Below are 15,853 nucleotides of genomic sequence, written 5' to 3' on the forward strand. Positions count from 1 at the left end.
TGCAGGAAAGTTAGTCCTCATCAAGTCCAGAAAGGAGGATTTACCATTTGAAGAAATCCACATTGGAAAGTTCACAGAATGAGTCAGCCCCATGGAGTCACAGAAGTCCTTTGCTGAAGTGATATGGTTGGTGAAAGGTACCCACATCCAGCCAAGTTGCATGGTGACAATTAAAATCTCCACATATGAGGAAGAGGGAGTTGGGATGAGTGGTTAAAAAAGTTTGTCCATGTTGAGTGAGAGAGAGAGAGAGAAAGAGAGGAGAAAGAGAGAGGAGAAAGAGAGAGGAGAAAGAGTGAGGAGAAAGAGAGAGGAGAAAGAGAGAGGAGAAAGAGAGAGAGGAGAAAGAGAGAGGAGAAAGAGAGAGGAGAAAGAGAGAGGAGAAAGAGAGAGGAGAAACAGAGAGGAGAAAGAGAGAGGAAGAGAGGAGAAAGAGAGAGGAAAGAGAGAGGAATAGAGGAGAAAGAGAGGAGGAAGAGAGGAGAAAGAGAGAGGAAGAGAGGAGAAAGAGAGAGGAAGAGAGGAGAAAGAGAGAGGAAGAAAGGAGAAAGAGAGAGGTAGAGAGGAGAAAGAAAGAAGAAGAAAGAAGAAAGAGAGAGGAAAGGAGGAAAAAGAGAGAGGAAGAGAGGAGAAAGAGAGAGGAAGAGAGGAGAAAGAGAGAGGAAGAGAGGAGAAAGAGAGAGGAAGAGAGGTGAAAGAGAGGAAGAGAGGAGAAAGAGAGAGGAAGAGAGGAGAAAGAGAGGAGAAGAGAGGAGAAAGAGAGGAAGAGAGGAGAAAGAGAGGAAGAAGGGAAGAGAAGAGAGGGAGAAGAGAGGGGAAGAGAAGAGAGGGAGAAGAGAAGAGAGGGAGAGGGGAAGAGAAGAGAGGGAGAAGAGAAGGAGAAGAGAAGAGAAGAGAGGGAGAAGAGAAGAGAGGGAGAGGGGAAGAGAAGAGAGGGAGAAGAGAAGAGAGGGAGAAGAGAAAGAGAGGGAGAAGAGAAAAGAGAGGGAGAAGAGAAAAGGGAAAGAGAGGGAGAAGAGTAAAGGGAAAGAGAGGGAGAAGAGAAAAGAGAAAGAGAGGGAGAAGAGAAAAGAGAAAGAGAGGGAGAAGAGAAAAGAGAAAGAGAGGGAGAAGAGAAAAGAGAAAGAGAGGGAGAAGAGAAAAGAGAAAGAGGGGGAGAAGAGAAAAGAGAAAGAGAGGGAGAAGAGAGGGAGAAGAGAAAAGAGAAAGAGAGGGAGAAGAGAAAAGAGAAAGAGAGGGAGAAGAGAAAAGAGAGGGAGAAGAGAAAAGGGAAAGAGAGGGAGAAGAGAAAGAGGGGGAGAAGAGAAAGAGGAAAAGAGAGAGAGAGAGAGAGAGAGAGAGAGAGAGAGAGAGAGAGAGAGAGAGAGAGAGAGAGAGAGAGAGAGAGAGAGAGAGAGAGAGAGAGAGAGAGAGAGAGAGAGAGAGAGAGAGAGAGAGAGAGAGAGAGAGAGAGAGAGAGAGAGAGAGAGAGAGAGAGAGAGAGGCAGAGAGAGGCAGAGAGAGGCAGAGAGAGAGAGAGAGAGAGAGAGAGAGAGAGAGAGAGAGAGAGAGAGAGAGAGAGAGAGAGAGAGAGAGAGAGAGAGAGAGAGAGAGAGAGAGAGAGAGAGAGAGAGAGAGAGAGAGAGAGAGAGAGAGAGAGAGAGAGAGAGAGAGAGAGAGAGAGAAAAACTAGACCACCTCACAGACAAGAAGCCTGTATTGGGAGTAAACCCAACTTGGAGTCACCAAGTTTGCTCCTGGTGTGATGCCTCAAGGCAGCAGTCGAATGGCAGGCCCAACGGTGATGAACAAAGTGATCAACACCTTGAGATGCCCGAAGGTAGCAACCAATGTGTGGGCACAAGGGTGATGGAATATGAAACGATCAACTCCCGAAGGCCCTTAATGGCTTGGTGTTCTTGTTGACCTCTGAGGTCTCAGCTGAAAGCATTTTGCCCTCAACCATCAGGCATTCAGGCTCTTGTCTGTATAATCCCTTCCTTCGGGCTTTCTGAGTCAAAATTCAAAACAGCTCTCCAAGAGCAGGAATGAAGTCATCTCCCTCAATCACCATTCCCACTTCCATACTTATGCCACCAACAGCCAATCACAGGATCTCAATTCTTGGGTCAAACTCTGAGGGGTGAAGAAGAGGAAAAAGCATTTTGGGCAAACCCAAGTAAGTCAAACTCAGGGGTTGGGGGGGGGGGTGAAGAAGAAGAAGAAGAAGAATAAGCTAGACTAACACGAGGCTTTGGGAGTGGGGGGGGGGGGGGTGACAGCGAATATTTGAGTGTGTTGGTTGCAGAGAGGTTTTGAGTGTATAGTGTGTGGGTGATGGTTTGAGTGTGTGTGGTGCAGGTAAAGGTTTGGGTGCGTGGAGTGCAGGGGAAGGTTTGTGTGTGGGGTGCAGGGGAAGGTTTGAGTGTGTGGTGCAGGGGAAGGTTTGAGTGTGTGTGGGGTGCAGGGGAATGTTTGAGTGCGTGGGGTGCAGGGGAAGGTTTGAGTGCATGGAATGCAGGGGAAGGTTTGTGTGTGGGGTGCAGGGGAAGGTTTGAGTGTGCTGGGTGCAGGGTAAGGTTTGAGTGTGTGGGGTGCAGGGGAAGGTTTGAGTGTGTGGGGTGCAGGGGAAGATTTGAGTGCGTGGGGTGCAGGGGAAGGTTTGAGTGCGTGGGGTGCAGGGGAAGGTTTGAGTGTGGGGTTCAGGGGAAGGTTTGAGTGTGTGGGGTGCAGGGGAAGGTTTGAGTGCATGGAGTTCAGGGGAAGGTTTGAGTGTGGGGTGCAGGGGAAGGTTTGAGTGTGTGTTGCATAGGGGGAAGGTTTTAGGACTTGTTAAAGGTTTTTAGGGAAGGTTTGGTTGACTTGTTAAAGATGTTTCTCTCCTGCCCGACACATGTTCAATCCCTGTTGCTGCTCACTCTCACCGGTGTGAGAGTGCCCAGGTATTGCAAGCATGGCGGGTATGCCATACTCCCCCCCCCTTCCCTCCCCGAGATGATTTGAAGGAGAACTCAAGTCTGCACTGTATTGAAATAGGCCAGTTTGAGGTTTAAAAATGGCGATGCGACAGGACACGTCTTGTTGTTTATGGTTTTGCTTGGACGGAGCTCCTGTGAGCAGGTGTCTGTGAAAAGGTAATCACTGAATGCAAATGATCATAAAAGACAAATTAAACACATGATACTCACTAGAATTCAAGGTATTATTTTTGAGGCATCGTGTGGTCTTATACTGCTGAGTGGTTACCAATGTCAATGAGAAGTTAAAGTAAATGGCAGAGCGAGGTCATCTGCATTCGCAAAAAAGAGTGGCCCAAGGAGAGCGACAGACCATTATACCACGGACATGATCTAAACCCTCATTGCTGAACTTCCACTTTACATCACCCACTGGGAGCAATGAACAAAGCAATGTAGAATCACAACAGAGAATTGGAGAAAACTCTGAGAATTTGCTGTGCTATGGTGCGATACAGCTCACGAGGATTGGGAAACAACTCATTATCCCCTACCCTCACTGAGAAGATGTATTCTCAATACATCGCATCGTGATCATCCATCGAAGCGCAGTACAAACACATGCTAACAACAGCAGGCAATGGTGGCAAAAAAGGAACATCATCATCATCATCATCATCTCAGAATTGAGTAAATATATGACCGAGGAGAAAACAAACATCATGGTGTGGAACAACCATTTCACAGTAGGTGTTTGTCATGGTTGGTAATCTCCCATTTTTGTTGACACGCTAAGAGCAAAGTTGGACCAGAACTTTTGTCTTCATGTTATCTTTGCTCAAGGATGCCTTAAAAATCCAGGTCTCGACACAGCCACAGAAGGACAACCACCGTGGGCAGAGTTGTAGCTGTTGCTGTGTTGGAGCCATCAAAAGTGAGGTGGAGTTATCACCTTTCCATACAACATCCATATTTTGCAACCAATCTGATGCACTTCTCATATCAATGTACAGGCCTTGGCACAAGGATACAATGAGTTTAAAGAGGGGGAAAACTCAAGATGGAATGCAAAGTTATAATGACAATGAGGAACTCGATCCCGATATGCTTGGCAGATTAAGATTTGGCGTGCAGTATACTTTCAACAGCAGCAGAAACTACAGCACAACCGATGTCTCCAGCATACGTAAACATACATACATACATCTAAAATAAATAAATTAACGAGTTCCCCTCGAAGGAACTTCAACACAGAAGTTATTAAGCCAATTAGACATACAAAACGGTTGCCAACCTCTGGTTGCTTGTCCATTCTTTAACTATACTATAAGTGAGATGTTTACCTGCCTGTGTCTGTGTCACCGTTTTTGTCAGAGATGGCAGTGCAGATCATCAAACTTCCAGAGGTTCATCAATGAGTCCCGAGGAGTGTTTGAGGCAAAAACAACTTTTGAAAATTCTGAAAAAAACAACAAACCAAAAGTTGGATTTTTATTTTTTTTTCTCCATCACTCTATAGTGCCGAAGCCTTTATAGCTACGGAAAGGTAATATTAAATGACCCCCGACCCCATTCCTTAGTGGGTGTAGTGTTTTAAGCCCCCACAACAAAAAGTAGAAAAAACCCAAAATTTGATTTCTTCGAAATGCCAACAGGATTAGAACAGCATCGGTAATTTTGGGTACCCTCTGATAGTCTTTCATACAAGCTGATCATCAAGCAAGGAAGCACCCACACATCATTTTAAAATGTCTTTGGTATGATTCGGCCAAGGCTCAAAAGACTCACAGTGGACGCTCTAACCATTATGCCACGAATATTGGTCTTTTAACTTCCCTCTGACAACTGGGACAATGGAACTTGCTAAATAAAAAAAAGCTCGAAAGAGTCATTTATTTCCCCCTCTCCACTCGATCGAGGCTCATGGAAGAGCAAAGTGGCAATGCTCTGCATAATCAGTTATCATGAGAAAAATGTATAATTAGTGTCGGATCAGCCTTCCCCAAACTGACTATTGTCAAGGCAGCAAGTTTACATTATGCATATAACATTTCCTCTTTTTGTTTTAGGATTAAAAAACATTAACTTTTCCACATAATTTCAGGAGTGTCTTTCACACGATGTGAAGAAAGTCTCAGCTTCTCCAGAGGACTTGAACTTTGTACAAAAAAAAAGTTAGTGGACGGACACAAAACATCTGGTCAAGTTTAAATGCAGTTCAGAAATACTTGGTGACATTGAAACAAGTGGATTGAATTCTTTCATTTCAATTACGTATAAACAAGGACAATATGACCTGATCAAAATGCAGGCCATATATTATCCGTTGTTGTTGTTGTTGTTGTTCGTCTTTCGGCTGCTCCCATTAGGGGTCGCCACAGTGGATCATCCGTTATGATCCGCATACTGATTTGGCACAGGTGTTATGCCTTCCTGACGCAACCCTGGTCCTGACGCAACCCTGGTCGCCTCTTACGACACAGGGATAAGGATTGGGTTTCGCCATGATTCTGGGCTGCCTTCCACCCTCTTATAGCATGGCCCACCGCAGAGCTCCCGTCCTCAAGCGATCCGCCAACCCAAGCCTCCGAGTAGCCGGATTACAGGCGCACGCTACTACGCCCGGTAGGCCAGATATTATCTGACTCATGATAAATACAGCAAAGATAAATACGCATCCGCTCCCAACAGATACCCACGAGTTTCCAGATTACAGTATGTTGGTCGACATCTTCTCCTTTCTGCAGACCTTCTTCAGGTGTACCGTAAGCAGGTTGCTGATCTTGCAATTTTTTTACCGGCTCTATTCTGGTCTTGCTCTTTTGGCCACGTTACAGATTCACCCATATTTTGCTCATTGAATTCACACTTATTCTGCTGAAAAACATCATGACCCTCTCAAAGTCCAAACTCAATGCTCCCTGCATTGATTCATTCCCTGTGGAACTGTCTTCCTGAGTCCGTTGCCATGAGCTCTTTCCTACAGCATTATTCTGCCACCCACCACCTCATGGATGCCCCCATTTCCACTACTGAGCTTTATTACACCTACTGAGACATTCTTATTACCTTTCCACAATTACCTTTCCCTGTCCTGTGGTGCATAATTTTGTCCCACTGCTGTCATTGCTCCATTTTATCTGTTGATCCATTTTCTTCTTCCATGAGCCAAGATAATTGCATGAAAGATCATGTGTAAATCTAGACACACAAAGTTGTTTCGGGTAAGGCTCGTTTTGAACTCCTTCACCGCAAAAGGCCATGTTTATTCCAATCCAAGCAAAGGTACCCCTGGCGTTGCTGGGCAGTGCCGGGTCTCTCCTTCTATCCCTTCCCCACCACATCTTCCCATCCCTTCCCCTCCCTCCTCCCACCACATCCTCCCCGATCACCAGATGGAGACCCCACCCCTTCCCCTGCCTCCTCCCACCCCACGCCCCTCACTCCAAACTCCCACCACACCATTTCCCTCCTCCCACCCCACACATTTCCCTCTCCTCCCTCCCCTCACCCATTCCCCCTCCCATTCAACCTCTCCTTATTCCCTCGTCTCACAAAGGAATTTTTGCAGGGTGTATATTAAAGTGTTTAGGGAAAGAAGTAAAAAAATATTTTTAAAATCTCTCGGCAATTTCGCCGGTGGCCTCCCGACTAAATTATTATCGTTAGCAGAGTCCCCACCCTCTGGGTGGCTCGAGCTTGCGCATTACTTGCTAAAAAATGTATAGTCTGTGTTTTGTAAGAAGAGTACAGATGTTTGTGTGGTGTGTTCTTAAAAGGTTCTAGGTGGTCTTAAGGGTGGTACGACAGAGGATGGCGTCATCAGCAAAAAGATAGAGAGAATTTTCCAGAGAGTTGGAGAGATTACAGGGCCAAGAACACTGCCTTGAGGAACTCCAGCCTGGACAGGAAGAGGGGATGAGAGAACTCCATTAAGAGCCACACATTGACGATGACAGGAGAGGAAGTCCACAAGCCATGAGTGGAGATGGCCTTGGATACCATAACAAAAGAGTTTGGTGAGCAGTGCGGGGTACCATACTGGATCGAAAGCTTGTGATATGTCGAGGGAGATGTCCCGAATCTCATGTCTGGCATTGAGGACCTCAATCCTTTATTGGGAAAGCAAAAGCAGTATGTCCAGGATAGAGTGACCTGGTCTGAATCCAAATTGATGATCAGAAATCAAGCCATTGGAGAAGGGGAAGGATTTAATGTTGGAAGCGATGATGTATTCCATAACCTTACTAATGATTGGGAGCTGGCTGAATAGTCTGTAGTTGCAAAGATCTCTTTTTGCACCTTTTCTATGGAGAGTGGTAATGTTTGCTGATTTCCAAGCAGATGGCAGATGATCTTGTGTACATAAGAGGGTGAATAGAACAGAGAGAGGGTGAGCAAGAGCAGCAGAGCAGGTTTTTAGGACACGTGGGCCGATGCTGTCACGACCGGTTGCAGAATCTGAGTCGAGGTTTTACAGCAAACTCTCCTCGTTTGGAGTAAATGACACAAAGTCCACGAACAGCGAAGAGAGACTGGATGAGGTGGCTCCAGAAAGCGATGAGTGTAGGATGTAAGATTTTAATGCAAACACAGAGTTCAGGCGTTCAGCTTTTTCATGGGAATTGTCAGCTGTGCAGCTGTTTGAGGTAAGGGAGGGATGGAGGGGGAACATACACCAGAAACAGACGTATCTTGGTGCCACCAGTATTTGGAGGAGGGAGACATGTTCGAGAGTTCAGACTTGAGATTAGAAAGATGGTGTTTTCTGGCTCTCCTCAGGGTGGACATACACTTCTTCAGATATTTGTGAAAGGAACTGAGATCGTCTTCAGTTGGATTTGCCTTCCATGAGGTGAAAGCAAGATGTTTTTGGGCAACTGCCTCGCCATAAGCTTCAGTGTACCATGGGCGGCAGGAAGAGTCTGATAACCAAAGACAAGATGGGATAAATCTGTGAGAGAAAGAGAGAAAGAGAGAAAGAGAGAAAGAGAGAAAGAGAGAGAAAGAGAGAGAAAGAGAGAGAAAGAGAGAGAAAGAGAGAGAGAAAGAGAGAAAAAAAAAGAGAGAAAGAGAGAAAGAGAGAGAAAGAGAGAGAAAGAGAGAGAAAGAGAGAGAAAGAGAGAGAAAGAGAGAGAAAGAGAGAGAAAGAGAGAGAAAGAGAGAGAAAGAGAGAGAAAGAGAGAGAAGAGAGAGAAAGAGAGAGAAAGAGAGAGAAAGAGAGAGAAAGAGAGAGAAAGAGAGAGAAAGAAAGAGAGAGAAAGAGAGAGAAAGAAAGAGAGAGAAAGAGAGAGAAAGAGAGAGAAAGAGAGAGAGAGAAAGAGAGAGAAAGAGAGAGAAAGAGAGAGAAAGAGAGAGAAAGAGAGAAAAAGAGAGAAAGAGAGAGAAAGAGAGAGAAAGAGAGAGAAAGAGAGAGAAAGAGAGAGAAAGAGAGAGAAAGAGAGAGAAAGAGAGAGAAAGAGAGAGAAAGAGAGAGAAAGAGAGAGAAAGAGAGAGAAAGAGAGAGAAAGAGAGAGAAAGAGAGAGAAAGAGAGAGAAAGAGAGAGAAAGAGAGAGAAAGAGAGAGAAAGAGAGAGAAAGAGAGAGAAAGAGAGAGAGAGAGAGAGAGAGAGAGAGAGAGAGAGAGAGAGAGAGAGAGAGAGAGAGAGAGAGAGAGAGAGAGAGAGAGAGAGAGAGAGAGAGAGAGAGAGAGAATTTCGAAGAAAAAATTCCCAGGATGAGTTGATGTTGGAGAAAGTAGAAATGGGAGTCCAGTGTAGAGTTTGATGGCAGCTTGAAGTCATTTCCAGTTGGCCTGAATGAAATGCCAGACTCGCTTGTGTTGAGGTGTTTCTCTACTAACAGCCAGAGAGATGTCTACTTTGACAAGCATGTGGTCAGGTGAATTGATTGGAACAAAATAAGGACAGCAGGCATTTGCAGGGAAATTGGTCAAACCCAAATCCAGAAGAGATGGAGTACTACTGACTGAGATTTGGGTCGGGGGAGGTTGACAGATTGTGTCAGTCCCAATGAGTTGCAGAAGTCCTTTGCTGAATTGCCATGGCAGGTGAGAGAGGTACCCACACCCTGCCAACTGGCATGATGACAACTGAAATCACCACATATGAGGAACAGATGGAGTTTGGATGAGAAGATAGCAGTTGGTCCATGTTGGTGGCGAGCGAGACGTAAATGGAGTCATCACAGGTGGATGGTACAACACACATATTAACAAGAGGTGGAAGCAGAGGGGAACCTGGAGCCAGAGGTATTCCTGGAGGTGTGGTGGAGTGATGGCAGTGCATGGAGAGTGAGGAATAGAGGGGTTTTTTAGTATACATTCTCAAGGCTCGTATGAGAACCAACACACAACACACAACAAGGGGGGGGGGCAGGAAACAAGAGGGGTGGGAGAGGGAAGAACAAAACAGTCGGGAACAGAGACATTAGGAGATCTCTGGTTGGGCGGAGAACATGGGGAAACAAGATGGACACTACAGGAACTTTCAGGAATAAAGCAGGGGATTTGAAGGAGGTGGATTTAGGGTAGATTAACCAGGGTAGAAAAGATCGTGGTTTTGGTAGTTTTTACCACAAGGGGCTTGCTGCTGGACTTTGAGCACCCTGCGGAAATATTGTGGGGGGGGGGGGGTCATATCGCAGAGAGAGAGTAGGTGGGGGGGGGGCAAGACAGAGTGGGTGTGGGAGATGGTAGAAGACAAAAACACCACTGACCTGCCTGAGGTGAGAAAGTGTGAGGCCCAAAGACTCAGCCTCAATGCAGAAGATATCATTGATCATAAATGCCTTGGTTTCCATAGCGTGAAGCCGAGAAAGGTGAGAGGTCAGAGCACCAGCCCAGAGGGGAGAGCAGTACTGAATCAGGCTGCGGACAAAAGCTTTGTATGTGGTCAGGAGCCCAGGTGGGCCGAGGAAGGACTTTGCACGACAGAGGATTCCCAGTCGGTGACTGGCTTTGGAGGCCAGGTTGGAAATGTGGCTTTCCCAGGAAAGACAATAGCAGATAGCGAGACCCAGAAGCTTAAAAGAAAGGAATTCTTCCATAGGATTGTTGAGAAAGTACGGGGGGGAGGGGTTGGGGAGGGTTTCCAAATGGTCCTTTTGGAGAGACATAGTGAGAGTGTGAGATTTGTCCGGATTGAAAGACATGTTCCACGTGTTAGCCCAGTTTGTGATTTTACCCAGATCTGCAGAGAGTGAAAAAGCTGCTGCTTGCCGGTCTGAGGGATGACAGATGGTACGGCAGAGGGTGGAGTCATCAGCAAAGAGAAAAAGAGGTTTTTCCAGAGAGTCCGAGAGATCAATGATGAAAACCAGAAAAAGAACAGGGCCCAGAACGCTACCTTGAGGAACTCCAGCCTGGACAGGAAGAGGGGATGAGAGAACTCCATTCAGGGCCACACTTTGGCTGTGACAGGAGAGGAAGTTTGCAAGCCATGAGTGGAGATGGCCTTGGATACCAAAGGAAGAGAGAAGGGAATTTTTCCATTGGGAGTGTTCCATTCATTCCATTTGGGAGTGTGTTCCATCAATTCCATTTGAGAGGGAGTTTTTCATAAAGAGAACAACTCTTTGCCAGGACGAGGCTCAGGTCTATCATATCGGAGGAGGAAGTAACCAGGGAGAGATTATAAGGAGTCAGAGAGATCTTGAAGGAGGAAAGTTTCTGTTAAGCAGATTATGTCTGGTTTGTCAGTGGCAACCTGTATGGAAAGATCTGTCAGGTGAGAGGAAGGTCCCAAATGTTTGAGGCCCTCACCGTTAAGGAAGAGGGAGGGGAAGAGGTTTTGGGGGTAGGAGAGGGGAGGGGAGGAGGAGGGTAAGACGAGGGAGAAGACGGGGAGGTAGAGATAGCTGTGGACAGTGTGTAGGAAATTGCAAAGAGCTAGGGGTTATGGTTGGATGAGGAGTACAAAAGGTTAGGTGGTGATGAGATGAGGCACAGTGGGGATGAATTAGATAGGGGGCAGAGGGAAGTAAAAGATTGGAGGAGGTGGGGGAATGAGTTTGAGAGGGTGGGGGAAGGAGACAGCTTTTGGATGTGAGGGGGGCAACTTTGAGAAGGGGGCATGATGGGGGAAATTTGAAGGGGAGGGGTGAGGGGGGAGAATTGAGAGAGAAATGTGTGGGGGGAACTTTATAGAAAAGTGAGGGGAGGCATGGAGGAGGAAGAGAGTAAAGTTTGCTTTGAAGAGGGAGGAGGCAGATGTTTTGAGAGGGATGGGTGGCAGGGAAGCTTTGAGAGGGAGGGAATACTCACAGATTGGCACAAAGTTTAAAACAAAACTGAACTCAAACACAACGTAAACAGGGAGACATATTCACAGTAAAAAAAACAACCGGGAAAACTTATCTTTGGGAAAGTCGGCAGAGACCATGAAGACCACCACCATAGCTCAAGAAGTGGAAACCACAAGGGTCTTAGGAGTCTTTAAGGTCTTAAAGGGACTTCGTGGTCTTTTGGGTCAAAAGGATCTTAAAGGGTATTGGAGGTATTAAAGGGTCTTCAAGGTTGTAAAGAGTCTTATGGGTCTTAAGGGTCTTTGCAGTCTTTAAAGCTGAGGTGGTGGATGAAAATACCCTTCTGATAATCGCCGGGTCAGACTTCGTCTGTGTGTCAAATTTGGTACTTGTCCAAGCAGCGGTTTTTGCAAATAACAGGAATATACAGACAGTCAGACAGACAGAGACTGATGCACGACAAATTCTATTTATTAGAAATGTATTTGTGAGCCAGTCACTCTCCGTTTGAGTGCAGCGTATGGCTGCCGGTTCGCATCAGTTCTCACTGGGGCAAAGATGGGTCGCTGATGCAGTGTCCCCTGTAGATTAGAGCAGGAATTTTGAATTGGACCAGCGTGCCGTCAATAGCTCGCCCACTTGTCCTGAAGGAAACTGTGGGATTTTTAACGTCCACCAGCTAATGCTGGCAGACAGAATGCCCAGTTTAACATCCATTTGAGGGATGACACACACTTTGATGAATTACCCTGCCTGTGAAACACCAGGATGACAGTTTATTAGCAGGTTAGGATTCAAACCAAGTTTACACAGCTAAGAGGTGAGTGTGTATCCATCTCAGCCATCATGGCAGCTCTTCAAGCTGTTTATTTTGATGGGAAGAGGTAACCATCGTCCTGGACGGATTCAGATAGTCGTATGTGTGTATGGTGTTACATATCGACCTCAGAGCACCACAAGAAAGGTCGTCACAGCAGAAAATAAACAAGAAAAAGAACAATCAGAGATTGCAGCCCCTCGCCAGGACTTGTTTTGTATGGTGTGTTGTGTGATGTTTGTGTTGTTTTGTGTGGTATATTTTGCGTGGCGTTTGTGTACTGGTGTGTTACGTAATTAATGAGACATAATTATAACTGCCACTTTATAACTGCTGGCAGTGAAGACCGGGTACCAAGATGTCCCGCTTTGATGGGACACCTGACCCTGACACACAACTTCTTTCATTATTATTCAAATGAATTTAGAATCGGATTAAAATAAATTCACTTCAAATCAAATCAAATGGAAGACCAAGTAGGTACAGCCCTGCATTGGAGTCATCAGAAGGAACCCGAACAAGCAAAAAGAAAAGGTGAAGTCATCAGGAGGAACCTGGATAGGATTCACATTTCAGCTGCTACTCCTCTACCCTCAAAGCCATCCAGGCACAGCCAAGTGAGCCTTATTCAAAAAAAAAGTTACAATAAAATAAAAAGAACCCAGATCAAAAAAAATCAAATCATTCTGGCTCAGACGATGTGTCTGATCAAGTTGTAATTTAAAAAATGCATTCTCCGTCACTACCAGATCACAATTGTGAAGTTTCATGTCAATTGGTTAAGCAGTTCCATAGAAAACATTATTTAATATTTTTCTTCAATCCAATATGGCTGCCAAACCATGTGACCTATCAATTATTCCTCAACAAATTTGCACACCCAAGGGTTGGGGAATATTTGTGTGAAGTTTCCCCTTGATCTCTCCAGCCGTTCTGGAGAAGATTTTTTTTATAGGTTTTAGGGTAAATCCATTATGGCTGCTAAACCATATGATCGATGATGTCATGTATGTGAACCTTTTGTTCCTCATGGAGAGGCAGTAATACATGTAAAGTTTCACCTCGATCTGTTCAGTCACTTCAGAGAAGATTTTTGAAGGTTTTTTTTTAAACAATATGGCTGCCAAATCACGTGATTGATTATGTCATCATTTTTTTCTGTACAGCATTTCATCCCGAGATGACCCTCAAAAATTCTCATACCGATCAGATTTACCGTTCTACTTATGCAATTATGACGTCATAACGAAGGCACATATGACATCACAAAAAAAATCACATTAATTCCCCATGAGGAGTACTTGCTATGTGCCAAGTTTCAATTATTTCCTTGGTGCGGTTTCAGAGATACAGAGGTCCAAACATGGCTGCCGCACCACACGACCAATGAGATCACAATTATGATTAAATCATTCTACATGAGTCGGCGCACCGATGGTGAAAATTTTGTCTCAATCTGACATGCAGTTGCGGAGAAAACCACGAAAGAGTTATGTGTAGACAAACAGACAGACAAACAAACAGACCCAAACACAATACCCTCTCTTTCGGCGAGGATAAGTAAGTCGCTGATGTGCCCTTTGAAATGAAAACGAGAGAAGAACCTTCAGAGTGTAGGCTTTATTCCATTTGATTGAAGCCGCTTCTACGGGCACACCAGGGGATACAGGTGCAGCAAGGAGTACATAAGCAGTAAGGTATACACGTGCAACTAATCACCACAAAATAAATCAGTATAAGCCCGGAGTCCGATATACTCTCAATTCTCACCATTCAATGATCACCAAGTGAACCGCCGCCGTAAACGACAATGCCCCTGGGACAATCACCCCGACCGAGCGGAACCTTAGCTTTATCTATTCCGTGCTCGAGCCGTGCAACATGTGATCGCACGTCACGACCTTCAATTCACCACATTCTCCCCGTCTTTAAAATGTAACGAGAGGCCCAACCAACGCACCATGATTACTTCAGCGCTACAGGAGTATACATTTCAAGCAACGCGAACTATCTAAACTACAGAAGCATACATGCCAAGCAGTGAGGATTATTTTGAGTTGTAGGAGCATGGTAATGAGCATCGATATATCATGTAACGAGCATATAGGAGCATGAGCATCGAGGATGCCGATAATCCCCTTTACAGATTGAGTCGGCGAGGGGGTATTATCCGTCGACCTCTCCGGGAGTAAATGGCGGTTTCACTTGAGGGAGGCTTCCGATCCTCTTGGTGAGCCTCGACTCGTGCCGGGGATGACTCCCCGATCGCTCTCGGGTGGAACGCGGCAGCTCCGTCGCCACCATTCTCGGGTGGAGTTCCTGGGGGGGGAACACCTGGGGAGGGGATGTCAGAGGGAGGAGTGCCAGATGGTGGTGTACCTGCGGGAGGAGTACCTGAGGGAGCTAAATGGCGAACCGACACAGTGGTCTCCCTGCCATCAGGGAGCCTGACATGAGCATACTCTGGATTAGTATCGATGAGTTCGACCTCTTCCACCATGGGTTCATACTTGCTTTGTCGTACCGGGCATTTCATGAACACTGTTCCGGGATGGGTTCGCCAGTTGGGCACTGATTGGCCGTCAACATAATGCCGCTGGTGAGTAAACATTCGTTCGTGAGGAGTTGCATTGGTGGACGTGCAGAGCAAAGAGCGTATGGAATTCAGAGCGTCGAGAAGGGTAACCTCCCACCGCTCGGGGCCCAGTCCTCTCGATTTCAGCGCCAGAGTTACGGCTTTCCAAATAACTCCATTATATCGTTCCACCTGCCCATTACCCTGTGGGTTGTAACCCGTCGTTCGACTAGTTGCTATGCCGTGCTCTAATAGGAGTTGTTTTAGCCCGGCCAACATGAAACACGGCCCTCTGTCTGAATGTATGTACGAAGGTTTCCCAAACATAGCGAAGAGGTCAGACAGACATTTCACGACAGTGCCCGAGGTCATATCCGAGCACGGAAATGCGAAAGGGAACCTTGAATATTCATCAACAACAGTGAATATGTATCTGTTGTCTGTCTCGGTCGGCAGGGGCCCTTTGAAGTCAATGTTTAGTCTCTCGAAGGGAGAAGTGGCCTTGATCAATCTGCCAGAAGCCGCGCCATAGAATCTGGGTTTTAGTTCAGCACAAACAGGGCATGAAGCATTCATTTGTTTAATATCTTCAATAGAATAGGGAAGGTTTTGTCTGCGCACGAAATGTGCCATTCTGGTTACCCCCGGGTGGCACAGAGACACATGGAGGTCTTGCAAAGCCCGGCTGATTGTCGCCGAACAGTAGACCCGAGAGAAGGTGTCTGCAGCAGGGTTTTCCCTCCCGGGCCGGTAAACTATGTCGTAACTGTAGCAGGCTTGGTCTATCCGCCATCTCATATTTTTTTCATTCTTAATTTTCCCGTTATTTTTCCCATCAAACATGAATGCCACGGATCGTTGGTCCGTAACGAGCGTGAAATGGTTTCCCAGAAAATAGTGTCTCCATTTACGTAGGGCTTCGACAATGGCATACGCTTCTTTCTCTATTGCCGAGTGTCTCTGCTCGCTTCCAGAGAGAGTTCTCGAGAAGAACGCGACGGGTCGCCCAGACTGATTAAGCGTAGCAGCTATCGCGTGATCAGAAGCATCTGTTTCCACCACGAAGGGCACCGAGCTATCGATCGATAATACCACGGAATTACTGATATTATCTTTGAGGCTGTGGAAAGCTTTTACAACAGCGGCATCTGGTGGGAAGTTCTTGCAATGCACTAGGGGATGTATTTTCTCGGAGTATTGGGAAATCCATCTTGCATAATAAGCGAACATGCCGATCACCCGGCGCATTGTCTGCAGGTCCTGAGGTGGGGGTAGCTCACG

The sequence above is a fragment of the Eptatretus burgeri genome, chromosome 14 (genome assembly GCF_056783735.1).
Source record: "Eptatretus burgeri isolate ZD-2024b chromosome 14, Ebu_testis_v1, whole genome shotgun sequence".
Lineage (NCBI taxonomy): Eukaryota > Metazoa > Chordata > Myxini > Myxiniformes > Myxinidae > Eptatretus > Eptatretus burgeri.